The sequence below is a fragment of the Vipera ursinii genome (assembly GCF_947247035.1).
Source record: "Vipera ursinii genome assembly, chromosome: 1".
Lineage (NCBI taxonomy): Eukaryota > Metazoa > Chordata > Lepidosauria > Squamata > Viperidae > Vipera > Vipera ursinii.
In genome coordinates, this window is record NC_139512.1 from 60,676,367 (window position 1) to 60,702,265 (window position 25,899).

The 25,899-nt window shown below is 37.7% G+C and overlaps 1 protein-coding gene across 1 annotated transcript in view; it reads left to right on the forward strand.

The window, feature by feature from the left end:
* Positions 1–5,022: 5,022 nt before the first annotated feature.
* STXBP6 (syntaxin binding protein 6) overlaps positions 5,023–25,899 on the forward strand; it is a 78,199-nt gene continuing 57,322 nt past the window's right edge. The window contains exon 1 of the mRNA XM_083373921.1: positions 5,023–5,257. The gene's annotated coding sequence lies outside the window, so the exon portion shown is untranslated. The remainder of the gene's footprint in view (positions 5,258–25,899) is intronic.

Sequence of the window (25,899 nt, forward strand, 5' to 3'; positions counted from 1 at the left end):
TTCCATTTTTATCCCTGTATAACCACAGGAAAGCCACAAGAAATGGAGGATTGGTAGCAGTAATGATAAAAGTGAAAAAAGTACTCCCTTACTAGCTGAGATTCTACAACTCCGCACTATTTTCTTCCTGGTCTAGTCCGTTCCTGAAAAATATTTAAATAGACATATACAATACAAATGAGAAAAAAAATCGCCAAAAAAACCCAACCCAAACAAAAACAGCTTCCTTCATTTCACAAAAACATTTTAGGAAAAGCTCTACTTTTAGGATTCCTCATTTGTCCACTGTTTCTTTTTAAAAATGTTTAAACTGCCAACCAACAGTATCTCAATTTCTAAACACACAAGAGACTTGTTAGGTGGACTGGCAGGAAAGATATTGTGGCAGTGATTTACCATCATGAAAAGACAAAACAAATAAACAGAACATTTTTGAGTTGTAATTTTATTTCTTTGTATGCTCTACGGATAGCTTAGGAAAAAAACAATTGTATCTCAAACGTTCTTTGTTGTATTATGGCTTTTGTTGAGACTGAAAATTACTTGAAGCGTCTGTTTTATTATGCTATCATACTAGATTCCCTCATGAACATGAGTTTTGTTTTACACGGCTGTTTGTTACTGACTCCGTTTCAGAACTGAAGAAAATGCTTTTTGTAATACTATAACGTGTTTGCGAATATGTCTCATTTAGGTGTCACTTCCTGAAATAATAAAACTGAGAAGAGTGCCACTAAGGCTGCCGTGCATTTGCATAGAAATAAACCGAGAAATTTATTAAACTTCTTTGCAGAACAGATATGATGCAGCCACAGCTATGTACTTGTGCAATGATATATTGCAACAGGATGTAAAACCTATTGGCTTTAGTTGGGATTTAGTCCAAGCCACATGAGTGCAGAAGCATAATTTTTGATATGCACTCCTACCATTGCTAAAATACTGTAAAGTAACAGTAGATAATGTTGGGACTTTAAAGCCCAGCTTTTCTGCATTTCAACATATATCTAGTTTTAAACTAGAACATGATCCTTTCGGCTTAAGTTAAAAAAAATGGCACAAGTCTTTGAACCTTTCTTACTATGACATTTAAATTTTGAAGCCAATAAGTGTTCTGAATAAGTAGAACCTGTTGTATTACTAAACTTTAATCTTAACATATTTCAAAACAAGCAAGTAAATAATATTAAGATAGCATTGCCTCACGTAACAGGTAGTTCTCCACGTATGACCACAACAGAGTCAAATTCTGTTGCTAATCAAGGCAGTTGTCAAGTGAGTTGTGCCTCATTTTACAACCTTTTTTGCCACAGTTGTTAAATGAATCACTATAGTTCTTAAGTGAATCATCTGCTCATTAAATGAATGTTTCCCCCCCCCATCGACTTTGCTTGTTGGAAGGTTACAAATGGTGATCACATGACTCCAGGATGATGCAACTGTCATAAATACATGCCAGTTGCCAAGCACCCAAGCTATGATCATGTGACCATAGGAAGGCTGCAATGTTTCTTTTCAATGCTGTTGTAACTTCGAGTGATCACTAAATGAATTCTAAATATCAGTAAATCTAGTGAAAGAGTCTCTTGAAATGCCATGCCTTTGAATAAAAACAAACAACAAAGTGGTTATAGTTTATTCAGTGTGTACAACAATTCTATTTTTGTAATTGTACAAATGATAAGTTGGTAAAGTCAAATCACTATAAAAATCTTGGAGATAATCCTCTTTTTCTCATTACTGAATATTAGTTACACTTTAAGAGGTAACATGTAGGCAATAGATGAAAAATAATCTTCATTCCTATTTAAATTGCAGTTTGGGATGTTCTTTATAAGAAATATTACTTAGTTTATTAGTTCTTATCTGCAAATTACTACATTTTCACTATATGGTAATATAAAAATGAAAATGTTTCTTTTCATGCTTACAGAGAATACTATCAGTATATAATAGTGACAATAATATAAATGGATTATACAGGATTTCCAAATATTCACATCTAAGTAACATCTGTATTTAAACTTGATCCCCAGTAATTATATAGCAGTTTTTCAACCTTGGAAACTTTTAAGATGTGTGGATTTCAATTCCCAGAATTCTCCACCCAGAAGTCTACAGACTTAAAATTGTTACATAGCAGGGCCGTGTTCTTAGTTAACCATGTTCAGTCCTCAACTTAGAACCATTCATTGAGTGACCATTCGAAGATACAAAAGCACTGAAAAAAGTAACTCAAGACCACTTTTCACACTTACAACTGTTGCAGCATCTTTGTGATTGTGCGATCAAAATTCAGACACTTGGCAATTGGCATGTATTTATAGTGGCTGCAGTCTCCTGGGCTCATGGATCATCCTTTGCAACCTTCTGACAAACCAAGTCAATGGGAAAGCCAGATTTACTTAACCGTGTTACTAACGTAACAACTGCTATGAACTGTGACAACAAAGGTTACAAAATGGGGCGACTGTCTTGCTTAGCGATGGAAATTTTGGGTTCAGTTGTGGCCAAATGAGGACTGTCTGTAAAGCATTTTGTCTTTGTTTTATTCTGATAAGTTTCCCTCCCTCCCAAGTTATTACAATAGTTGAGCCTACAACCATGATATTCCCTAATGAACTCCCATTCAAGTATTAACTAAATTCAACTTTACTTACCGGTAGTAAGAATTCTAATCTTGAAAAAACTATGGAATCTATGTATAATACTAGGCAAAATTAACCAAACACCATAACAATTTCCTTGAAACTAAAATAAACTACCAAGAAATTTCTTATTTAGCAATAGAGGCTGGAGTTTACTCTGGAAGTATAGTTTTTTTATTCAATATATAATTTTTTAAGAGAAATCCCTGGAGCATAGTCTAAAGCTATAGAGAGATTATCACATTGTTATAGCTTTATTGGATGACCACTATATTTAAAAAGATATTCCCCTACATATCTATACTTGCAAAGAATCTAACTAAACTGATTTGCAGAAAGTAAAGTCTTAATGGATGACTGCTCTTTGAGGTGTGGCAGATTTTAGCTGACCCAGTTTGGTATCCTAACTATAAATGTTGGAACTGCTTTTATGTGCTTTAATTCCAAGCAAGCATTTGTTTAAAGTTTCTCCAGGTTGTTTTTTTTTACATATTTTACCTACGTATGTCACTTTTATTCTGTCTCTTGTAGGGTTTCTTTTCCTCTGCAAGTTGATTTTTACTCCTTTTTAGAATAGTAACATTTAATGATGTTTTAACATTCTCCTTATAATTTGTATTCATTATAAGACTGAGTTATTTTATCTTCGTATCTTATTTAAGGAGACAACTCTCATATGAAATATTTTGTTTTTCAGTTAATCAATTATTTAATAATTTAGCTCATATCTCGAAACCTAGGATACAATTTTCACAAGCTACATTTTTATAAATATAACACAGATAAATGAGAATAGAAAAACTAGTTAGCCTCAGTAAGCAGCAAGCATTGGAGAACTGAGCAGGCCTGCATTTCTGCTATTAGTAAACAATATTTTCAGAGTTTTCTGAAAAATCTAATATTGAACAGGTTTACAGGACATGGCAAGTAGTGAATGATTAACAAGATCACCATTTTAAGTCTGCCAAACTGCCTTTAATTTTACTACAGTATTGTGGGTTTACATAAGCTTTGTATGTTACACAAACTGGTAACAGCAACCATTATCAGCACCAGTCAAAATTTGAAATCTTGCTTGTTAACATAAATATAAACCTATTTATATTGTGTAAATCATGTAAAAAAGTTTTATTTAGTGAATGACTTACAAGTTCAGGTAGTCCTCGATTTACAACAGTTCATTTAGTGATCAAAGTTACAAGGGCCCTGAAAAAAGTGACATATGACCATTTTTCCTACTTATAACTGTTGCAGCATCCCCATGGTCGCATGATCAAAATTCAGATGCTTGGCAACTGACTTGTATTTATGATGGTTGCAGTGTCCCAGGGTCATGCCTTTTGTGACCTTCTTGCAAGCAAAGTCAGTGGGGAAGAGCCAGATTCACTTAACTGTGTTACTAACTTATTAACTGCAGTGATTCACTTAATTCTAGCAGGAAAAGTTCTAAAATGGGGCAAAATTCATTTAACAAATGTTTCACTTAGCAACATACATTTTAGGTTCAATTGTAGTCGTAAGTCAAGGACTACCTGTATAAAAAAAGTCATGTATTTTATTCTTATGCCAGCTCTCCCTTCTTTTCCCCTACAATTAAAATTGCCCAACTTCCTCCATCAGAGAAGAATCTTGCTAGTCCAGTTAGTGGACAGAGTAAGGAACTACTCCATTTGCATCTCTTTTTAGAGTCTTTACCTACTGGTTACAGCACATACTCGAAAGGGAAGGAGTCCTTCAAGGAGCCTTGCAGTAGTAGAACTCCAATCTTCATATGACGTTATGTTTAAGTAAATTAAAGATACATAACGAGGCACAAACCCAACACTATAGCAAACTCCTACAATTTGAATAGGACGATGCCAAAAGATTTCGGCGTTCCCCAACAATCCAGTGCTCCTCAGGTGTGGCGGATCACAACTTCCCAAATTCCCAGCCAGGCAGACCTTTGATCACAGACTGGAAATCACACAAATAAGACTTTATGAAGGGGACCAGTTGGAGGAAAGCTGATCCACTTCTTCCCTCCCTTTATTAACGCCCCCCAACCCCCGGGACGTATTTCCCCCCCGCCCTCCTACATTCATCTCCTTTTTTTTTCACCTCCCTTCTTGTTCCCAAGGAACATTCTTCCCCGCGTGGAGAACCACCCGCCAACAATTCCTCGGAATTGCCAACTCATCCCACAAATTCTCCTCGCCCGCTTCCTCCTCCAGGTCGGTTGCCCAAACCTGAACTTCAAAGCTCTCGAGGTGATCACATGGGACGGCAAGAGAAGGCGGGCAGAGCGAGGAAGGTTCCCCGGCTGCCTCTTCCCATTGGCTCCGCGCAAGGCACGTGGCGCTCCTTCTCCCACCGCTGGCTCACAGCTGGGTAGCCCGGGTCTGCTGGCAGGGAAAGAGCAGTAAAAGCCGCTCCGGCTAAGTGCCTTAAAGGAGCGTGCAGGAGGAGGAGGAGGAGGAGGAGGAAGGCGGCAAAGAGTTGTGGTTGTTTTCCCCCCCCCTTGGGCTCGTGGGTCTGATTTATTTCTTCCTGCTGTTTTGCCCGGAGCTTCATCCCTTGAACCCTTCGCCTGCAGGTCGTCGTTTTGCTGGAACCGGGCCGGCAGGAAGGTAGGTCTCGCTGAAAGTAGTTGCAACGTAGGGGAGTTTTGTCTTTTTTTTTTTTTTCTTCCCCAGAACGCCGGGATTCGGCAACCTCTTTCTCCTTGCCTTGCTCGTGGAGCCTTTCTGCTCTTTTTGTTCCCCGCGCAATTCGCTCCGAAGTTGGGGAGGGGCGATTCAGAAGAAGGAGGCTAGGTTAGGCTAGGCCAGGGGTCGGCAACCTTGGCTCTTTTATGACTCGCGGACTTCAACTCCCAGAATTCCCTAGCCAGCATAGCTGGCTCGGGAATTCTGGGAGTTGAAGTCCGCGAGTCATAAAAGAGCCAAGGTTGCCGACCCCTGGGCTAGGCTAACCGAGGAGGTGAACTGCGAGAAGAGATGGGTGAGACGTGCCCGCCCTTCTTCGGCCACTTCTCCGTTCCTTTCACAGATAACGTCCAAACTCTCTCCCGGTTCTGGTTCTCTTTGGGGAATGGAGAGCGCGGGTTTTGGGTAGACCGAGCGCGGGCTGTGGACGCGCGGAGAAGGGAGTGTCTTTGCGTCTGAAGCTGGCGCGAAAGCTCGCCCCGTCCAGCCCTCCCGCTTTGCTGAAAAGAAAAAAAACACAACTCCGGGATGGCGCGACAAATATTTTGGGCTAAGGCTCCTGAGAAGGAGAGATCTGGACGGGATCCTCTGGAGCAGCGTTTTCCAACCTTAGGAACTTGAAGATGCGTGGACTTCAACTCCCAGAATTCCCCAGCCAGCTATGCTGGCTGGGGAATTCTGGGAGTTGAAGTCCACGCATCTTCAAGTTCCTAAGGTTGGAAAACGCTGCTCTGGAGGAAGGAGAGATTTAATGGTTTTTTCCGGGTTTTCTTATTGTGCTGGTGCATAGGGTGTATAAGGCTGTGCTGCATCGGAATCTCGATACATTTGCTTTAGGGAAGGGGGAAAAAAAGTTCATCGGGCTTGGCCACGTTGATTAAACCGCTTTCAAGTGGCCCGAGAGATGTTCAGTTCCGTACTGCGTAAAATAAATGCGAGTTGTCTGGCGATGGAGGGGAAGGTAAGACTCCAGAACTGAAGCTGAATCGCCTCCATTTTCCTAGCGCTCGGGGCAAAAACTCAGCGAGGTTGCCTTTATAGAGAGAAAGACTTAAACGGAGCAAAACGGCTTCATCTCCGGATTGGAAAAACGGGGCAGCTCACGCCCCAAACGCGCCTCTTGGCGCTTGGCCTCTTTGCCTTCCCTTCCGACTTCTTCGCTTATGCAGAGCGCTGCTGAATTTAGCACTTTGGCCACGCGAGCTTCAATTCGATTTAATGGGAGAAGTTGCATTTCCTTCTGTCTTGACCGCATTGTTTCTGTCTCTTGCCCGCTTTCCTCCTTTTCCAGAAATCTATTAGTCTGTTTGCCTGATGCTGAACTTGTGGGGTTTAAAAGCCTGTTTAGTGGGAAATGGTCCAGACATTCTTATGCAGTCCAGAAATGGATGCTCCTTGCACCCACTCGCCCCTCTAGTGGCTAGATTTTTTATTATTGTAATCCTTTATTCTAAGCCGGGGATCAAAATACACTTAACTTGATATAAGCCGTAGAATTTGTTTTGAGGTAATAACGAGGATAGGGCAGAAATCCATCAGTAATTCTAGTACTGAAGTTTATTGGAAGTCTATGCTTCAGCTCTTCTAATGACTGCAGCCCTAATTAGTGCTAGAAGATATATACTAATGTCCGTTTATAAATGCCCATTTTTGTTTATATCAGTCATGGCAGTCATGAAGATTAGTTTGGCCACGGATTGCACTTCAATATTTTTTTAAAGATTTTAAAACAAAAGCATATATGTTGAAATGCAGAAAAGCTCTGGTGGTTTTCATATCAAATCAGAATTTATCATAATGAATCACTCTTACTAAAGCGTTCTTTTTTTTACAATTTAATTATTTTAATTCCCTCAGTAGCAGGTTGCTATTATAATTTTATAATATTTTGTTCAAATAAATATTTCTTAAACTTTTTGCAAGTATTCTAGTTGAAGAGGCAAAAATTATCCTGGGAACATTTCCTGACATATAGCTCCTCTGCTTCAATATGAAGATTAGACCTCCCTAAAATAATGTGAGACATTAATATATGTCTGTATTTCTTATCAAAGCCTAGTCAGCAACAATAAATTTTCTTTTAATAATATTAAATACATATTTTAGACAGAACTTTGGAACACTCAAGATCTACTGAAATACAAGAGTTACACTGGACATCTTGAAGTTTACATACCAGTGATTTTTGTCCATCAATAGAAGGATAACAGATTAAAGACTTGCAATTTTTTAATGATTTTCTTGTCTGATAAACTTGCAGATCTATTGCCTGTGGAGTTTTGAAAATAATTTCAATAGCTGATTGCCATTTGATTATTAATTACGATCATTTTTTCTTATTTTTCTCTATATTGTTTTGCATTGCTTAGGCAGGCAAATCAGTTTCCACCCTTATATTTTATAATTTTAAGTCAGCATCTTAGCTGTGAAACCATTTTTAAAATACTGTTATTTTTATATTTTACCAGTTTCTTAGGGAAAAAAAAACCAAACACACATTTTAAGAAGGTAGAGGTTGCCTCTCAAAGATCAAAAAAGTTCCAGTTAAAGTACAGGAAAAGGCCTGTTTTCAATGGACTCAATTGTTAACACAATTGGAATTTAGCCTAAACTGTGCAAACCTTTTGCAGGAAAACTTTGTATTTTCCTATTCTCAGGCTATGTTTATTTTAATACAAAAGAGAACCAATCATTGGTTGAAAGCCTATGGCTTATATTTCTACATCAATATAATTTAGTAATTTTAACATCCATAAAGAAGCTATGAATAATCTCATGATGTGAACTTTGTGAGTTGCATCCATTTAGTGTTACATCAGTAAATGGTGCGGACAATTTACATTTCCTCATGCTATCCAAATGCTGCTGCGGAATCATCCAGAGCACATCTGGGAAATAAAGGAAGGGAAAAGTTCTGGTGCATGGGCAGACAATCTGTTCATATGGTTGGATTTTAGTCTGTGCTTGGTTCTTCAAATAAAATAGTTTGAGTGGTGGAATGTGACTATTGATTTTTCATGTGATTGAAACACAGTTGAATGTTTAAAATATAAGTGAATGCCTAGGAGGCTGTATGCCTAAGGTATAGGTTGACATTTTTAAAGTGATTTGAATAATGGTGCATTTTCCTCGATCAGTCATATATTCTGAACCTTTGGGAGTGCTGTGAGTTTATTCTAGGTAATGGCTGTTCAAGCACAAAAGTTGTATCAGTCTTTCTGTTGTGTTTTGTTTATCCTCCATTTTAACCAGGGGTGTCAATCTGTCGGTCCGCAGGCCGGTTTCATCATACTGAAGCCGTGCCCACCCCGTTGCCGGCAATGCAAAAAGAATCACGTCACGTGACGTGGTGAGTTTGACACCTGTGATTTAAACCAATCCTAAGATTGTTGGAAATGTTTTGTTGTTGCTTTTATAGAGTCTTTTTTAAAAAAACTTTTATTTACTTGCATTTTAGTTAATCTGCCTTTTGAAACTAGCCACTTGGCAATATTCTTATACTTTAGCATTATAACTATGCCATGTTCCAAATTCAGTTCCAAAAATATATTTTGGAATGTATGATAATGTGAAGCTAACACCTGTCATAACTCTTTTTTAAATAACTACATACAAGTCTGAAGCAATGCATAGGCCTGTGAAGTCCCGTGAGCTGAGCTAACCAAATTAGCACTATAAAATAGTCTGCCAAATTATAGGTACACTAGGAGGCAGAGATATTTGCTACAGCCTATTGATAGCCAAAGAATAACATGAGCACCTTTTTATTATATATTGGCATGTTTCTCCTTTGTAGGGAGAAAGTCCTAGAGTTCTATACAACTCTATTCTTGGGCATTTCAAAGGCAGGAGCTCCAGTTTTTTGTGGTTCCTGGGATGTATTAAAAATCTCTCTCTCTCTCTCTCTCTCTCTCTCTCTCTCTCCATCTGTGTGTGTGTGAAATATAATATCAAATACTATATTTCTGAACAGATCAGTTTTGAAGTGTTGGATTTGGGAACTGTTTTGCTGCTTGGAAGCAATTATTTGTATGGGATAATCTTGTAATGCTTGTAAATATGTCTCAAAGCAGTTTACTATATATCAGCCACAACTGTAAAAAGAAACTCTTTGCCCCTGAAATTTTATGTTGTCAGTTAGTCTGGATTAGTATGTTGTACAAAGTCAGCCAGAAAACTTATATCAAGTTGTATATTTCAATAGCTTTTTTCCGCTTTTGATTAGAGACACTTTTAATTCATATAAATTACAACATTTGAAATAAGCTGGTATCTTGACAGACTTCATTAATCCCACTTAATATCTCCTGAATTTTATCTAATTTAATTCAGATATTATTGATAGTAGGTTTTATGCTTCTAGTAAATCTGCAAACCCATGCAATTTGATCAGAAAAAGAAAAAAGTATTTTTGGCTATAAAAGCAGTCACCAGTTAAACAGGACAAAATCAGAACAATTTGCTATGTTGTGATGTCATTCCAACATGATTTATATAGATGAACACATGATTTCCTGTGCTCAAAAGATTGCAAGGAATGTTAATTACTTTTAATTTCCGTGATTTATAAAATCTCATGGTATGCAGTCACTGTCTCAATACTCCCATCATGTACCTGAGCCAAAAAACAAACAATGATTTGTACATAATTTGACACTGGCAAATAACTAATTTTTTAAATGAAGTCATGTTCTTTGATTTTTTGCAAGAGCCAAATTCTTAGCCTTCATTTTAATCTTTTTCTTAACTTGAAAGCTGGAAAGCTCTCATTCTGTTATAGGAAAAAAGCTTATTAAATGGTCCAATATCTTAGACAGCTAGTGGTGTGGAGTTTCTCTTTATTCATATAATATGATTGGTTATTTTTAACTATTTAAATAACAATATTTCATTTTTATATGGGATTTTTGAGGTGATGCATGGTCATAATGTCTGGGCAACTTTCAATTAAGTTTTAAACTGTATGGTGGTATTTTTTCAGTGTGAAAGCCATTGATATTTTTAACCTCTCTTTTACCAATATTACCTAATTTGGTACACTAAAACTTCTAGTTTGGAAGCATGAAGTTGTTAAGTTTCTATTTCTCTTACACCTCTGAAAACTTCACTGTAGCAAATTATTCTTTCTTGCTGTTCTGCAGGAGCTCCCAAAGGAATTGTACAAACATCTAGGCAGAATATCCATGAATTCCTTTAGTATCAGTCCCCTTACCAGGTAGACCAGACAAACAATACAACCAGATAAGCAAATTCTATTTATTGTAAAAGGTACATTAACAGAATCTTCCAATTCTTGACAATACTGAATTTATTTAATAACAAGTTGCATAATTTAATTATTTAAATAGTTACAGTAATATTTAATAATAATGTTTAACAATAATCCCCCCACCTCCCTTACAAGAGAAGCTCAGCAAGATCTGTCAATTTCACCATCCATTCTTCCGTAGTATATAGCAGAGGCCCCCCAACCTTTTGGGCTCCAGGGACCGGTTATGTGGAGAGAGGTTTTTCCACAGACCAGAGGGGGTGTAGTTGTGTGTGCTGCCTGCATCCCACTGTTGGTGCTTTGCTTGTTTGTGCAGACAGGTTGCTGGCATGCCGTGGCCTGATACCGGTTCACAGACCGGTGTTTGGGGACTCCTGGTATATAGTGTTGAATTTTCCATCTCTATGCATATAATCTGGCCACAGTAATCATATATTGAAATAATTTATGACTTATTTCTAATGGTTTATTTATTAGTTCTATAAGGAAAAGTGTGACTTCAATTGAATATTAATCTATAAAATCTTCAGTATCAATGTATTGAATCCAAATTTTTTAGTCATTTTACTTGTTCATCAGGCATGATAAAATTTTCCTTGTTCACATATCCAACATACATTTGAATAGCTTTCATACATTCTAGATAATTTCTCTAGCATCATGGACCAATGATACATTGTTTTATAAAAAAATATATAATCTGTATATTATAATCAAATTATACATTCTTTAGTAAATTCTTTGTTTCAAATTTCAACCAGAGTTAGCATTTTTAGCTACAACAAATGGTTTAGCAGTTACATGTTCATCATGAACGTACAATTGTACTTCAAATTCTTACTTTGCTCCGTACTATAAATCTTTTTGTCCATTCTGGATATTATCCCTGGCTTCATGTAAATGCTGAAAAGGAACAGAGAAAAAACTGAGCCCTGTGGTATCACAAAGCAGCGACCACTGATTGGACCTCTTATTCCCAATCAACAGTGATTGAAACCAGCCTCAGAAGAATGATGTTAACCAGCACAAAACCATGTTGCCCCACTCCCAGCTCCCAAAGCCAAGAGAAAAGGAAATGATGGTATCAAATGCTTCCAAGAGGTGAAGAAGAGCTAGGATGGATGTGTTACCTCCACCCCACTCTTCTCAGAGGTAATCCAGAAGCGTCACCAATGCTATTTTTATCCGATGTTCCTGCCTGAAAAGTTGAAGGGGTCCAGATAATTGTCTCATCCAAGATCCTCTAGAGCAGAGGTCCCCAACCCCTGGGCTGCAGCTCACTACCCTGTTTATGTTTTACTTTGCTCCTATCCAGACTTCTTTTATGGCTCCTGCATATTTGCTATTATCTTTTTATGTAGTGTATGAAATGAATTATTTGAGATGGCAAAAATATTCTCCTTTTTGCTTTTGCAATAATTAAAATTACGATTACAGCATAGAAAACAGCCAGCAAGCCATCAAATGGCATTAATAGATTCACACACGCACTTTTCCATAATGGAAGTTATTGTTACACATTCTGTAATTGCGTATTTTGAATACGCTTCTCAGTACCTAAACATTAAAAATTAGAATTGTTTCTTTATTCCTAATAGGAAAGGAGGAATGCTAAGGTTCTATTACAAAGGTCAGGTACAATTCATCAGGTTTGGTGTAATGCAGCTAATTCTCTACTAAGATAAAATGTTTTAAAATTTCTGTGTTGGCTTGCTGGATCATCTGAGTTGAAGGGTGGTAGTGTTAGCTTTATGTATGTTGGATTATCTTGGCTGCTTTTGGTTCATTTTGTCATGGTATGCCTTTTAATGAAAAGTAAATAGCAGTTTGATCCTTAGTTCTAAAAGAAAGGACTTACTATTATGTAATCAAACTTTTTGGCTCATGTTGTTTAGTAATACCCATTCACCTTCACGTTGCTTCACCATATAATTGTTACCTTTTCAGGAATGTTGTTAATAATTTCATATTCCAAAATAAGCTTTCTAATAATACTAGTTATTTGTCAAGAAATGCAGTTGAGCACAAATATTCTTAAAAAGTAACCATTTATTTTTTAAAATACCCTTTGTAACTTTTCAAGCTAGGGAAAGAATTATTTTATACTGGCAAATGAGTTGTATATGCTACAGAACCACTGTAGATCTCTTGTGTCATGAACGTCAATAGACCTATGTGCTTAAATAAGCTAAATCTTTCTAAGATTTACATGTAAAACACCTCTTTAGAACAGGTGTGTCCAACCCACAGCCTGTGGGCTACATGCGGCCCTGGACACCTAGCACTGTGGCCCCACAAGATCATAAATTTTAACTTTATTATATTAGCTATATTATATATTTTATATGCAACCCAAGATAATTCCTCTTTATTCAGTAGGGCCCAGGCAAACCAAAAGGTTGGACACTCATGCATTAGAGAGTTTATTGCAGGAGAATTGAGAATTTATTTCTGAAAATGGTTAAGTTTAGACTAGAGCATTTCTTTCTTCTGGTTTTATCCTAGCACATTGTTAAATCAATATGCGAATCCAAAGATGATATGAAGGTTTTCAAATTCTTTTGGGACTGGCAGAATCCTTTAGTCTTCCTTTTGGACAATCTAAACATTAATTTGAAAAGCCCCTAAGTTCAGAAAAATACTTGCTGCCAACATTGTCTTAAAAAACAGGTTGAACTGATGTATTATTTCCTCGAACATATTTATGGCATTATCAAATGAACTAGTTGTGGAGAGGAGAGATGGGGGGAAATACAAGGAGATTATGTCTCATCTGATAGAATACTTATGGTTTAATATTTCATCACACAAGGTAAGGAAAACCTAGTATATAATTATTCACAAGGTTCTACTTAATTTAATAGCCTACTTTAAGAATAAACAAAGAACCGAATGGATTCCCTAGTCTTCTGGGGGTTTTTTCAACAGCAACTAAGCTGTACATGTGAAAACAAAAAGAAGAAATTGCATCAATATTTGGTTCCATTATGTGCAACATATTTCTTCATCAAAGGAAACTTATCACAATCTCACCAAGAAAAATTTGACAATGTCTATTAATGCAATTTCTTCCTTCTTTTCTTTCTGCTTAGCTTTCACTGTGCAGTTTGCCTTTTGGAAATGAAAAGTAGAGCTGATAAAGCATTCTCTCTAGCAGTCCATATTATACAGTACTCAATAATATTAAGAAACACTTTCTGATTTAGCTAATTGTGCAATATTTTTCTGCAGAGGTAGCTGATCTACAGCAGCCTGGCTCATTTTTCATTTTAACACGTATGTATGTTAAGATGCGATAGCCATATTTTTTATTTTTTTATTTTTTGCAACTGCTTACTATTTAGAATTTGATAGGTGCTTTATATGTTGTTTCTAAATAAATGTGATTTAATTAGAATGTGACTTTTCTGAGACTGGATTTCTGGGCTTAATTTAGATGAAGTTACCCCTATTGAGAATAATGGCATGCTGTATGTTATCTTGAATTAGTTTTTCAATGAAATGGGATACTGAACATATTTTGAATTGCTTTGCCATTAAGAGCTCATTTTCATTATTAAAAATGTGTGCATTTAACAGTATTTAGTGATACTGAAAATATACAGTTATTGCATTCATCTATAAAGTTAGTCAGAAAACTGAGAATTACATTTGCATCTATTTCTTTTTTCCAATTCGCACATCCTTCACAAAATAGAATTATTTAACATGTTGTTTATTTGTTGCTTCGGTTTTAGTGTTTCAGTGGTTTTTAAAAACAAGCCTGTATTGTATTTAGAGCCGTCTAAGTTGAATGTGAGGAGGCTATATGTCACCGTAGCTGCATCTGACATCTCCATGAACTGTCAGTGTCTGTATCTGACATCTCCATGAAATGTCACAGTTAGCACATTATTTATGTATTAACCAGATATCTTCCATGCCACAATCCAATGTCTCTCAGTGCCTTGCATAAAGCATAACGCCAAATAAAAAACAGTATAGTTATAAACAACAAAACAACCCAAAGCAAACAAGGATACCTTACAGCTTCAGACAACTCCCATGTTGAGCAAAGATGTTGAGATTCTTTAATTTTTTTATTTCAATCTGTAAACCACTGAATTTCTCCTTTTTTCCTTCTCTCTCTCACACACAGCTAATACTAGAAACCAATTGGAAGTCTTCCAAAGTGTGACCTCAAACTTAATTCATATGAAGTTCTGGACAATTAAATATATATCTCCAAAAGATTTTTTTTCAAATTCTATTTTTTGCACACTGAGAAATTGATTTTTATCAAACAGTGATCTTTCCACCTTCTATGGAACAGCTTCTAGATTTCTGTGCATACTCATTTAAACATATATACGGTACATATAGAAATAAGATAAAAAAGGAATTGAATTTGTTCCTTTGCAGTTAGCAAATGATATGTTTCTTCTGTTCTTTAAGGCATTTGGGAAGCATCTTCTAGTAATGTTCATGCTCCTATTCTAGATCAGTTGTTCATGACTCCATATTTTATTTGATGAAAGTAATTATTGCTTTTATTTGTCATTATGAATATCCAATGTAGGTAGTCCTTAAGTTATGACCTCTTAATCAGTGACTGTTCAAAAGTATAAAAGTGCTGACTGTTGATGATTGATCTGTGAAGTTGAAGCTGTCACACTCTCCCCACAATCACTTGGTTCTGATCTGGGTGCTCAGGCACCTGGCCTGCAATTAGTGTCACAGTGAGTTGCAATCATGTGATTGCCATTTGTGCCATTGCAACCTTCCCAGTCAGCTTCCCACAAGCAAAGTCAGTGGAGGGGTTGACAAGAAGGAAGGTCACAAGTCTGTTCCTGTAAATCTATCCCAGAGATCAGCAGTGATGGCAAACCTTTTAGAGACTGAGTGCCCAAACTGCAACCCAAAACTCACTTATGTATCATTGGGTGCCGGGTGGGCGTGGCCCATTGGGTGGGCATGGTACATTGGGTGGGTGTGGCTATGGTGGTAATGGCAGACTGGGTGGGACTAAATAGTTCAATCAATCAATTGCAACTTTGCAAGAACTTCCCCCCCCCCCCCAGAAGTTGAAATTGATTAATTGATTGAACCTTTTTTTTGTACATGGCAGTGGAGGCCTAAAGCGAAAAGGTTTTATAAAACCCAGCTGAAGGCCTAGGACTGGGGCAATGGCACGCATGCCCAGAGAGAGGGCTCTGTGTGCCGCCTGTGGCACCTGTGCCATAGGTTCGCCACCACAGCTCTATAGTGTGGACCTGCTCTCAGTACTCCCACCTGCACTCCATAGTGCCCATCCATCCAGCTGCATTCATATAGTGCTGCAGCACCCCCCTCACTTCTGATTTTTGTCTCCAGCCGACCCATTCTCCCCACCAGCCTGCCTGCGCTCCCCAGTGCCTGCCTGCATGTGATGACTACCCCAGACACTTCCCCAGATACCTCTCCATGTGTCAGATCGGTAGAAGATGAAACAGTTCCAGGCATATCAGGAGGAGAGTTGGTCTGTGGCTCCAAGCAGCCGTCTGAGAGGAATTTGGCTGAAGCACAGATGCAGCAGGACAGCCTTGAGACTTCAGGTGGGGAAAGCATGCAGCTGCACCTGGTCAGTGATGAGAAAGAGAAAATGCCTTCTGCACCTGATCCAACAACACGTAAGGCAGAGGCAGCTAAGGTCAGCCTGATTACTTGTGAGGAGGCAGCTTTGCCGGTCTTGATGAGCTGCACTAGAAGCTGGGAACAATGTGTTTCTTTCCTTGCTGTGTGTTCTTGCCTTGAATTTTGGATTGAGTCTCTTCAGCTATGGCCTTGCCCTGCCTTGCCTTGTGCCCTTGCCTTGCCTTGCCTGTGGACTTGTCTTGTGGACAAGTCTTGGAACTTGCCTTCACCTTGGAAACTTGCTTTTGCCTTGAGAATTAGCTTTGGTTTCATTTGAGTAACCTGTGGAACTCATTGGAGTTGAACTGGTACTAGCACAGGGAATTGCTGGAAATACCAATTCAGGCCTTAATAAAGATTCCTTAACCTGTGATGTGTGTGTGTGTGTGTGTGTGTGAGAGAGAGAGAGAGAGAGAGAGAGAGAGAGAGAGAGAGAGAGAGAGAGAATGGGACAGCACACTGCTGCAAGCTCCTTACCTGGGATTTCTGCCTCTTCCCGTTTAGCTACCTGTGTGTTGCAGTGGCAACTAGGACTGCCAGGATTGTCATTTCTAAGCACTCATATGACATTGTGCTTTATGACTGCATCACTTAGCAACAGCAATCCTGGTGCCAATTGCTGAGGACTATTTTAAGCCAATAAAACCTTAGCTTTTAGAAAAAGTATCAAATTTTCCAGTTTGCATTCTGTTAGGACTATTTTAAAAATAAGTATTTTAAAAATAAGAGCAAAAAATGGTTCTGATAATAAAGCAAGGTGATGACTTCCTGCTTTAATATTTATTTCATGAATTATGCTCATGTGCTAATCTGTCATCTTAGTCTTTCTCGATTTGTATGAATTATTATTTATGACCTGCTGAATTTAGCTTCTGTGTCATGTACTGTATGTGACTTAAGAAATAGCTGGATGCATTGTATCCACATGAAATCATATTCATTACTCATCAAAATATGCTGTAAGCAAAATCCATCTATCTCATGACTGATGCAACTGAATGACTAAATATTCTATAAACAATGTGTAAGTTAACAGTGGCTAAATCTAAATATTGTAAGATCAGTCTTCCATTCCATCTTGATCTTCTTTAGAAGGATTTATTAAAAGCACTATAGATAAAAGAGCCCTTTATTTAAAAATGAGTAAGTTTAAGGTCAGTTGATTGTTGTCACTATAAATTCATGGAGTGAAATAAGAATATTTTCTTCCCATGCTCTGGATTTCTTTAAGCAGTTTCCTACAGTCACCTTTCCAGAATAAGGAGATCCTTAAATTCTGTGTTGCAGTTGAGGATTTTTTTCCATGTTTGGCTTCCTGCCATTTCTAGAAACTGAGATATCGGTGTTTTATCTCAGTTTCATGTTTGGGATGTTGAGAGAAAGCCAAGTAAATGCCATTAAGTAGTATCTCACATAGCAGTAATAGAAAAAAAGTACTTGCTTTTTATTCATTCTGCAGAAGAAGCTTTCACACCATAGGAATAATATCTATAGCACAAAATGGTCTTTATTATGGTAAACAATTATTCCTTCTGCACATTATCTTTTTAAATAATGGAATGATTTATAGATCAGTTTATAAGCCCTCTTTTCAGTAACTTTACAGTTACTTCTTCAACTTCTTTCTGCATTTTGCTTGCCATTTATGTCTTGATCCTCTTAGTGGGTCTTGAAATACTTTTATCTGCAACTAAGCTTGGATATGACTAGATAGATTCCAGATCTAGACAGCTATAAAAAAAGAGAGAAGCAGCTTCTATGTTTACTCTTTTACTTCTTTAAATGCATTGGCCTTATAAAACACCCATAAAGGAATAAATAAAAATACTGATACAGTACATGACAAAATACCTTTTTATTATAGGGTCAGATGGTTCTCATGAGCCTCTTGAAGCAGCTAAAATTCCTTTGGTTGTCCATTCTTTACTGCAGTGTATGAAAGAAGTAGCTTACCTCTAAAAGCAGAGATGGATGGATGAAATGTGCAACACAACTATAAGAATATTGAAACATGTACGCATATACATGTTTTAATATTCTTATAGTTGTGGTGTTGCATATTTCATGATATGAATTACATTTCATAAAGTTTCATTGTAAAAGAGTCAAGTTTATGTTTGGCAACTATTGATTGCCTTAACAAGAGAGATTCCTCCTGCCTGAAATAAAATCTGCAAACAATGTGGAATCTTATTTGCTATATAATCCAATTTCTGATAAATGTAGTTTTTCTTTAAAGCAAAAAATCTTACACTGTTAATAATTGTTCTTGACTGTATTTGACATTGCCTCTTATTTTGGAAACTGCTCTAATTCCACTACGCTCTTCTTTACTATATTCACACAAAAATATCACGGTTTTTAAATCAAAGTTTACTGAAAAGTTATGATGGCCTATTTTGTATATAATGTTAATATAGAGTTGAACAATTGTCATCCTGCACTGAAGGTAAAGGTAAAGGTTCCCCCGCACATGCGTGCTAGTCATTTCCAACTCTAGGGGGTGGTGCTCATCTCCGTTAAGAGCCAGCGCTTGTCCGAGGATGTCTCGGTGGTCATGTGGCCGGCATGACTAGATGCCATAGGCGCACGGAATGCTGTTACCTTCCCACCGTAGTGGTCCCTGTTTTTCTACTTGCATTTTTTACGTGCTTTCGAACTGCTAGGTTGGCAGAAGCTGGGACGAGTAACAGGCGCTCACTCTGTTATGCGGCACTCGGGATTTGACCCGCCAAACTGCCGACCATTTGATCGACAAGCTCAGCATCCTAGCCCACTGAGCCACCACGTCCCTATCCTGCACTAGTTGAAAACAAACTTTGTAAAGCTGTCAACCCAACTACTTATTTTTATTTATTTGTTGGTTAAATTTACTTCCAGACCAGTTCAGAATATTACCAATTTCATGTAAATGTAGCCACACCTTGAAAGAACACAGGTCTAGTGTTTTTTTTAAGGCTATCAAAACAGGTTGTCTGTCTACTGAGATAAATCTTCCCTGATTTTCTGCCTTCATATTCTAATCTACAGCAATTTAAACCCAACCTTTAAATTGCCTTTCACAGGAGTTCTGGAAAACTCCAGTTCTTTTTTAACCATATTCTTCATGATAAGAAACACATCTGTAGTTGTCGCCTATTGCTGATTCAGTAGAAAGATGCTGCCAATTGAAAATTGATGACACGTATGGTACAGTGACCAATTGCCTGCCCTGCATGACATATACCATAATTATTAGGTTTTACTTTGAGATTTTGTTGTATGAATTGGCTATGATAGTTTAGAAATAATGGTTTATGATTTAATTTGACATGTGAACTTAATCAGTTATTCAGTTTAGTTGGCAAGCAATGATTAAACCAAATAGCAATATTTGTGGCTTATCCAGCACATTCTCTATTAGCCCAGTTTGCACTTAAGGCATGCTTGTTGCATACCTGCATTACACTGTGCTTTTAAAAAAAAATGTATTTAGCAAATGTATGTGGCCGCTTAGCTCACTGGATATGACTCTAGGCGATGTACAACTAGAAACAATTAAACAATTATACTGCTGTGTAATTGAAATTAAAATGTTCCTGTGAATTGCCTTGTTATCAAAATTTACAAAAACAACAAGGGACTGGCATCTTTGTGAATTTAACATATTGAGAATGTTTATATAAGACAAGAAATAAAGTATGTAAATAGTTTTTGTGTGTGAAATGCTGATAGAGCTGCTGATGAAACATTTTCCAAGGTTTTAATGGTTAACCTTGCACTGTGAGTATTTTTATTTCCTGTTTAAGTTCAAAACCATGGATTACAGCAACTTTTCCTACATTGTGTTAATGACCTTTCTTGTATAATGATACAGTACAAGAGCACCACAATAAATAGTATTTCACCTTTTCCTGCATTTTTGTAAGACCAGCTAGTAAAAAATGCAGTTTTATACAGTGGTGAATTATTGCTTTGTATTATGAAAGTTGCAATCTTATAAATTCTCTTTGAAACTCTCTTAACAAATCCATTGTGGCATGTAAGTAAAATAATGGACTATGATCTGGGAGAGTCAGGTTTCAATCCAGCCATTGCTAGAGAAGCTGACTCAGAAATCTTTGTATAAATCAGCCTTTTTAAAAATATGACAGTTTTAAAATATGTGGACTTCAACTCTGGCTAGGCAATTCTGAGTCTTAAAGTCCACACATCTTAACATCAGGTTCGAAAAACACTAAGATAAGCAGTATGTCTCAGCCCATCCCCTGCTCTACAGGATGGTTGTTGTGGGAAAATAGGAATGCTGTATGTATACTGTCTTCAGAATCTTGGAAGAAGAGATTAATAAGTGAATAAATAACTTTCCAATTAGATTTCAAGCCCAATTATGGGGCAGAAACAATATTGATCTCAGTAAGATGGGGATAATGCAGCCATCCTTGCTCTCTTTGATTTTCAGTGTTTTGAGTACTGTCCGCCACTATCTTTTGGGGGGCTTTTGTGGGACTTAGGGCTGGGGGTTACAGTTTTGCAGTGGTTAGGCTCCTTTTCCCCCGGCTGGTCCCTGTCAGTGTTGATAAGGAGTGAGAGGTCCAGCTCAAGGCCTCTCCTTTGTGGAGTGCTGCAGTGCTTGGTACTCTCTCTTCTCCTTTCTAAAATCTACACGAACCTGCTAGGTAAGTTCATCCAGGACCATGGGATAAAGTATCATCGGTTAAGCTGATGATACTCAACAGCTGAACCCTGGGAAGGTGGGGTGGCTATGGGTGCATGGAGTCTCAGGATCTGGAGTTTTATCATATTTAGTTCTAGATGGTGTTGCACTATCTCAGACAGACCCACTGCAAATTGGAGGTCCTTCTGGACTCACAACTCCTCCTCAGAGATCCAGTGGCAGTCATGGCTAGGAGGGTCTTTGTGGAAATTCAGGTTGTGGCCAGTTGCACCCTTTCCTGAATCGTGAAGCCCCAAGTCACTCATACCCTGGTGATCTTCCATTTGGATTATTGCAGTGTGCCCTATAAGGCTATCTTTGAAGAGTATTTAGAAGCTACAACTAGTACAAAATGCAATGGTATGGACAGTATTGCCTATCCCTAGGATGGTACACATAATACCACTGTTATTTGAGCTGCATAGGTTTGTTTTCTGGTCCAGTTCAAATTGTTGGCTATTACTTTTAATGCCCCACTATATGCTTGATACTAATTTCTCTGTTACTTTTTTGTGGGAATAGTAATCACTTACTATATTGTCCATTATAGTACAGGTGGCAACTTCAGGGCATACTGGGATAGTAATAATGCTGGTCCTGTCCAGCTGAAAGTAGTGCAGCTGGTGATGACCAACTGCACTCAGAGAACTCTATCTATTCATGCTGCTTTGATCCAGCACTTTACATCCCATGTCACCCATCCAACTTAAGCTAGAAACAATTATGCCTTGGTCGGTTGGACTGTGCAAAACCATTCATAACGCTGCTTTATGAAGCAGGTAAAGTGCTCCTCTCAACATGTTATTTAAAGCTTAGAACCTCTGTCTTATAAAGACTTGGCAAAATAGTTTTGTGGGTGTTTGTGCATTGTCCAGGTACGTATATGTGAATACACAGATGGCAAAGAGAAGTTCCCAAAGAAGCTGCTCCATGCCTTTGAGAGAGTGTAGCTGCTGAACACTTTGATGCTCAGAGGGTACTTTAAGGAGGAACAAACCTCCCTCAAAAGGTTGTGCACACCTGTAATGGCAGCTCCCTGTTGCTATATTGACTAAGATAAAAAAAAAGATGGAAAAAATCATGGCCTAATCACAGACCACAGAACAGCTCCATGGCAGAGCTTGGAACAGCTGGAATTTTCAAGATGAAATTGCTCATCTTTATTCTGATTTTAATGCTAAATTCTTAGGGCTCATGTATTTTATTTCAAGCCAAGGGTGACTTCATTTTCTACCTTTCTGTGTATTATACTTTCTCAGTAAGAGTTTAATGAAAATTACTTGGAAGCAAGTATATATAGCAGGGGTGTCAAACTGCCGGCTGGACGCGTCACGACAAAACCGCGCCCACCCCATTGCCGGCAATGGGGAAAAGCTCCAATACATCACGTGACATCATGTGACATCGCGAGTTTGACATGCCTGATATATAGGATTGTAACACGGGGGCAACATTTATATGATGTGTTTTCATTGTTTTAATGCATTTTTTTTAATTCTCTTCTTTCTTCCCAACTCCCTCAATTGCTGGTCTCTTTGGTACTTATGACATATGTAATGCCTTAAAACATATGTACTTAAGCAATTGTTTCCTGAAATGCTTAAAATATCTGGATGTTTACATACCCATGATTTTGAATACGTTGTATTTACTTTCAAGTGAAAAAAAGGCTTGGCTGACATGCAAACATCTAGACTTTCCTGGGAAGATCAAGAGATAAGAGGAAAAAAGAGTAATATATTTAAAACCAATTGAATACTTTTTAATACCACTGGAAATGTAGCTTAATTCTTGTATATTTGTGTGCTTCTTGCTGAGAAATGCCATGCTGTATTACAATATACCTATTGTATATTGTATATAGGTAGAACTGTATCTTTTCCATCAGCAAAAAGCTGATTTTGAAATAAGGTGGCGAATGAATGAATGAATGATTTTGGTAAGGCCATTCTGAGCAACAAGTTATTATGTCTTAAAAACAAGAAGCACCTGAGTAGCAGTAGACTGGTTTTCTTCCTTTTCTATGCTGCTGTATCAAAAAATTAAACAGATTCATGATGAAATTAATAAACTTTCTATTTTTTTTTTCATATCCCATGGCACTTTACAAGCTTCCTAAAAGATGTATTTGCTCAGGCTGACCTAGCTATCTAATAATGCTTATGATTTGAGTGCTATTACATTTCCAGGTGATCAGTGGGTCCATTGCTAGGCACATCTATTTAAATTCTGGTAACAAATCAACGAATGACTCAACATATTAGGAATATATGCAGTCCAGGTTGCTTAGAATTGAAGAGTGACCACAGCTTTGAATCAAATTGCACATGAGTAGCCCCTCCATGCCCACAGTTTCCATAATTCTTTGTGATATGTGAAAGGGCTGAGGGAACTAAAAAGGCCTAGTACAGGGTTGTCAAATTGTCGACCCGCTGGCCAGATGCGTCATGCGGAAGTTGTGCCCACCCCATTGCCGGCAATGGCAAAATCATCCCGATATGTTGCGCAGCATCGTGAGTTTGACATTTCTGGCCTAGTAGATGCTAGGGAGCTGCTGGCAAAAGACAGGAATTGAAGTTGATTGTACAGCTGCTAGAGCTATTAGAGCCTACCTTGTGATGGTAAGGGGGCAAAATGTAACTGTCTGCAGATAGTGATTCAATGAATGTTTCAGATGACTCTGTTCCTCCTTGGAAGAAGTTATATTGAGATGGGGGTGTCTCTGTAAGGAGTATTCTCTCCATCTAGCAGGTAAAGCTCTTCATATTTGGTCTTGATTGAACTTCAGCCTTGGGGCAGAACTAGTGGAGGTTATGGGAGCTAAGGTTTGCATGGTTATTTGAGGGGATTTGATCCTGTTGGACCTAAGGCAAGGGTATCAAACTGCCAGCCCGTGGGCCAGATGCATCATAGCAAAACCACACTCACCCCAATGGAAAATGGCAATGGAAAAAAAGTTGTGATATGTCGCGACACGTCACATGACGTTGCAAATTTGACACCCCTGACCTAAGGAAATGAACAAGCCATTGCAACAGCTCGGCCACATCTGTATTAGATTCATGCTCTTCCTGGCTGGTTAAGGCTGCCTGCCTGATTGGGTCTGGTTAGTGATTAATTCTTTCCTGAGGGAGAAAGTGGTCTTACTGGCTCTTAAAGAGGCAGTGGTGAACTCTCTCCTCAAGGTACTATCACTTGGCCTATCTAATCAGGACAGTTTTTATCTGATCTCCAACTTTCCCTTTTTAGGGAAAGTTGTAGAGAAAGTGGTCACTTGACAGCTTCAAAAGATCCTGGATTAAGCAGATTATCTGGACCCTTCAAATCAGGGTTTAGGCTGAACTGTGAGAAGACTGCAACATTGATTGCAATCTTAGATGAACTTTGGTGGGAGCAACATGGGAGGAGTGCATCCATCCATGTTCTTTTTGATGTCTCACATTGATACTATCGATCATCATATTTTTCTGGACTAGTTCTGGGAGTTGGGAATGGGCAGCAATTTTTTCCATTGGTTCTCCTCCTTCCTCAACTATTTATTCTCCTTTAACAACTATACCATGTTTCTTGCAGTCCTTGTATATAGAATAGAGTAGTTCACACATTTTTCTCTGGTAGCATAGCCATTATCCAATGCTGGTGATAGCAATTTTGATCATCCTGATTTCTTTTCTTGGTCATAGAAAGTTTTAATGTGAGACTATTTTCTAAATTACCCTGTTCTGAAGTCCTGACTTTGGAAGCAAACTTACTGGAAGGAATGTTTATGAAAACTTCTGTAATTTATGTTTTGTGCTTTCTACACTGAGAAAGACCCTGAATTTAATTTTTTTCCCAACAAGGGGAGAAAATTAAAAAAGAAAATTGTTGTGCCATAATTGGCTTCCTCATCTTGTCAGGAGTTGCTAATTCCAGTTGAAGCCAGCCCTGGAAATTCTCCTCATAGATCCCCAACAAATGTCTTCAGATGATATACCTGTATATGGGCAAGAATAGTGCAAAGGATCTTTGAATGTTGAATACTTGTTTATTAGTTTATTTTATCCCGTTTATTACTTTTTATAAATTTTGTAAATAATTCAAGATAGAAAATATACCTAATAACCCTTCCTTCTATTTTCCATACAACAACAGTCCTATGAGTTGGCTTGAGCTGGGAGTGTGTGACTGGCTTAAGGTCACCCAACCAGCTTTCATGCCTAGAGTGGGACTAGAATAGTAAGTACCTTGGTGCCTTAATTCATCAAACTGATTCTGAAGATACATGTTGTAAGGAATGGAAAATTCATCTGTACTGTATTTCAGTACTTAAGTATTTCAGCTTTCTTGAAAATCTATATATAATCTAGATAATGGTTTGGCTTTTCAACTTAATGCATCTTGAACACTTTTTGGTGACGTTCTATTTCAGCTAATTATCAAGAAATAGCCATAAAGATAATCTATACATGACACTATACCTCGGTGAGCAATAAACAAATTGGTGCATATAACCACTTTGGGTCATAATTACCAATTAGTCTTTTTGGTTGAACATTTTGAAAGCATTAGGAAAGTCAGCACTCTTTCATCATGAATCCTTTTGGCTTAATGTCCGTATTTCCTAAGTCACGTACATTAATGCATCATTAAAAATCAATAGTTATGGCTTCTGCTAGGTCCCAAATTTGTCATTGCATTACACTAGAAAATGAAACTGTAGTGTCATAAAACCAGTAGTATTTCAAAGTGTACAAATTGCTCTGAGAAATCAATACCAAATAATAAAATCCCTGTTTAAGCGTTACTTTCATATATTCAACCCAACATGAAAGGAACAGGAACACCTAGTAGAGAAGGAAAGAAATGTAAACTAACAAAGTCTCTTGGAAAGAAAGCTGGCTTTTAGTGGTTTTACTTTCAATAGGACACACCGAAGAGTAATCAAACTCCAGTGCAAAGTTCAAA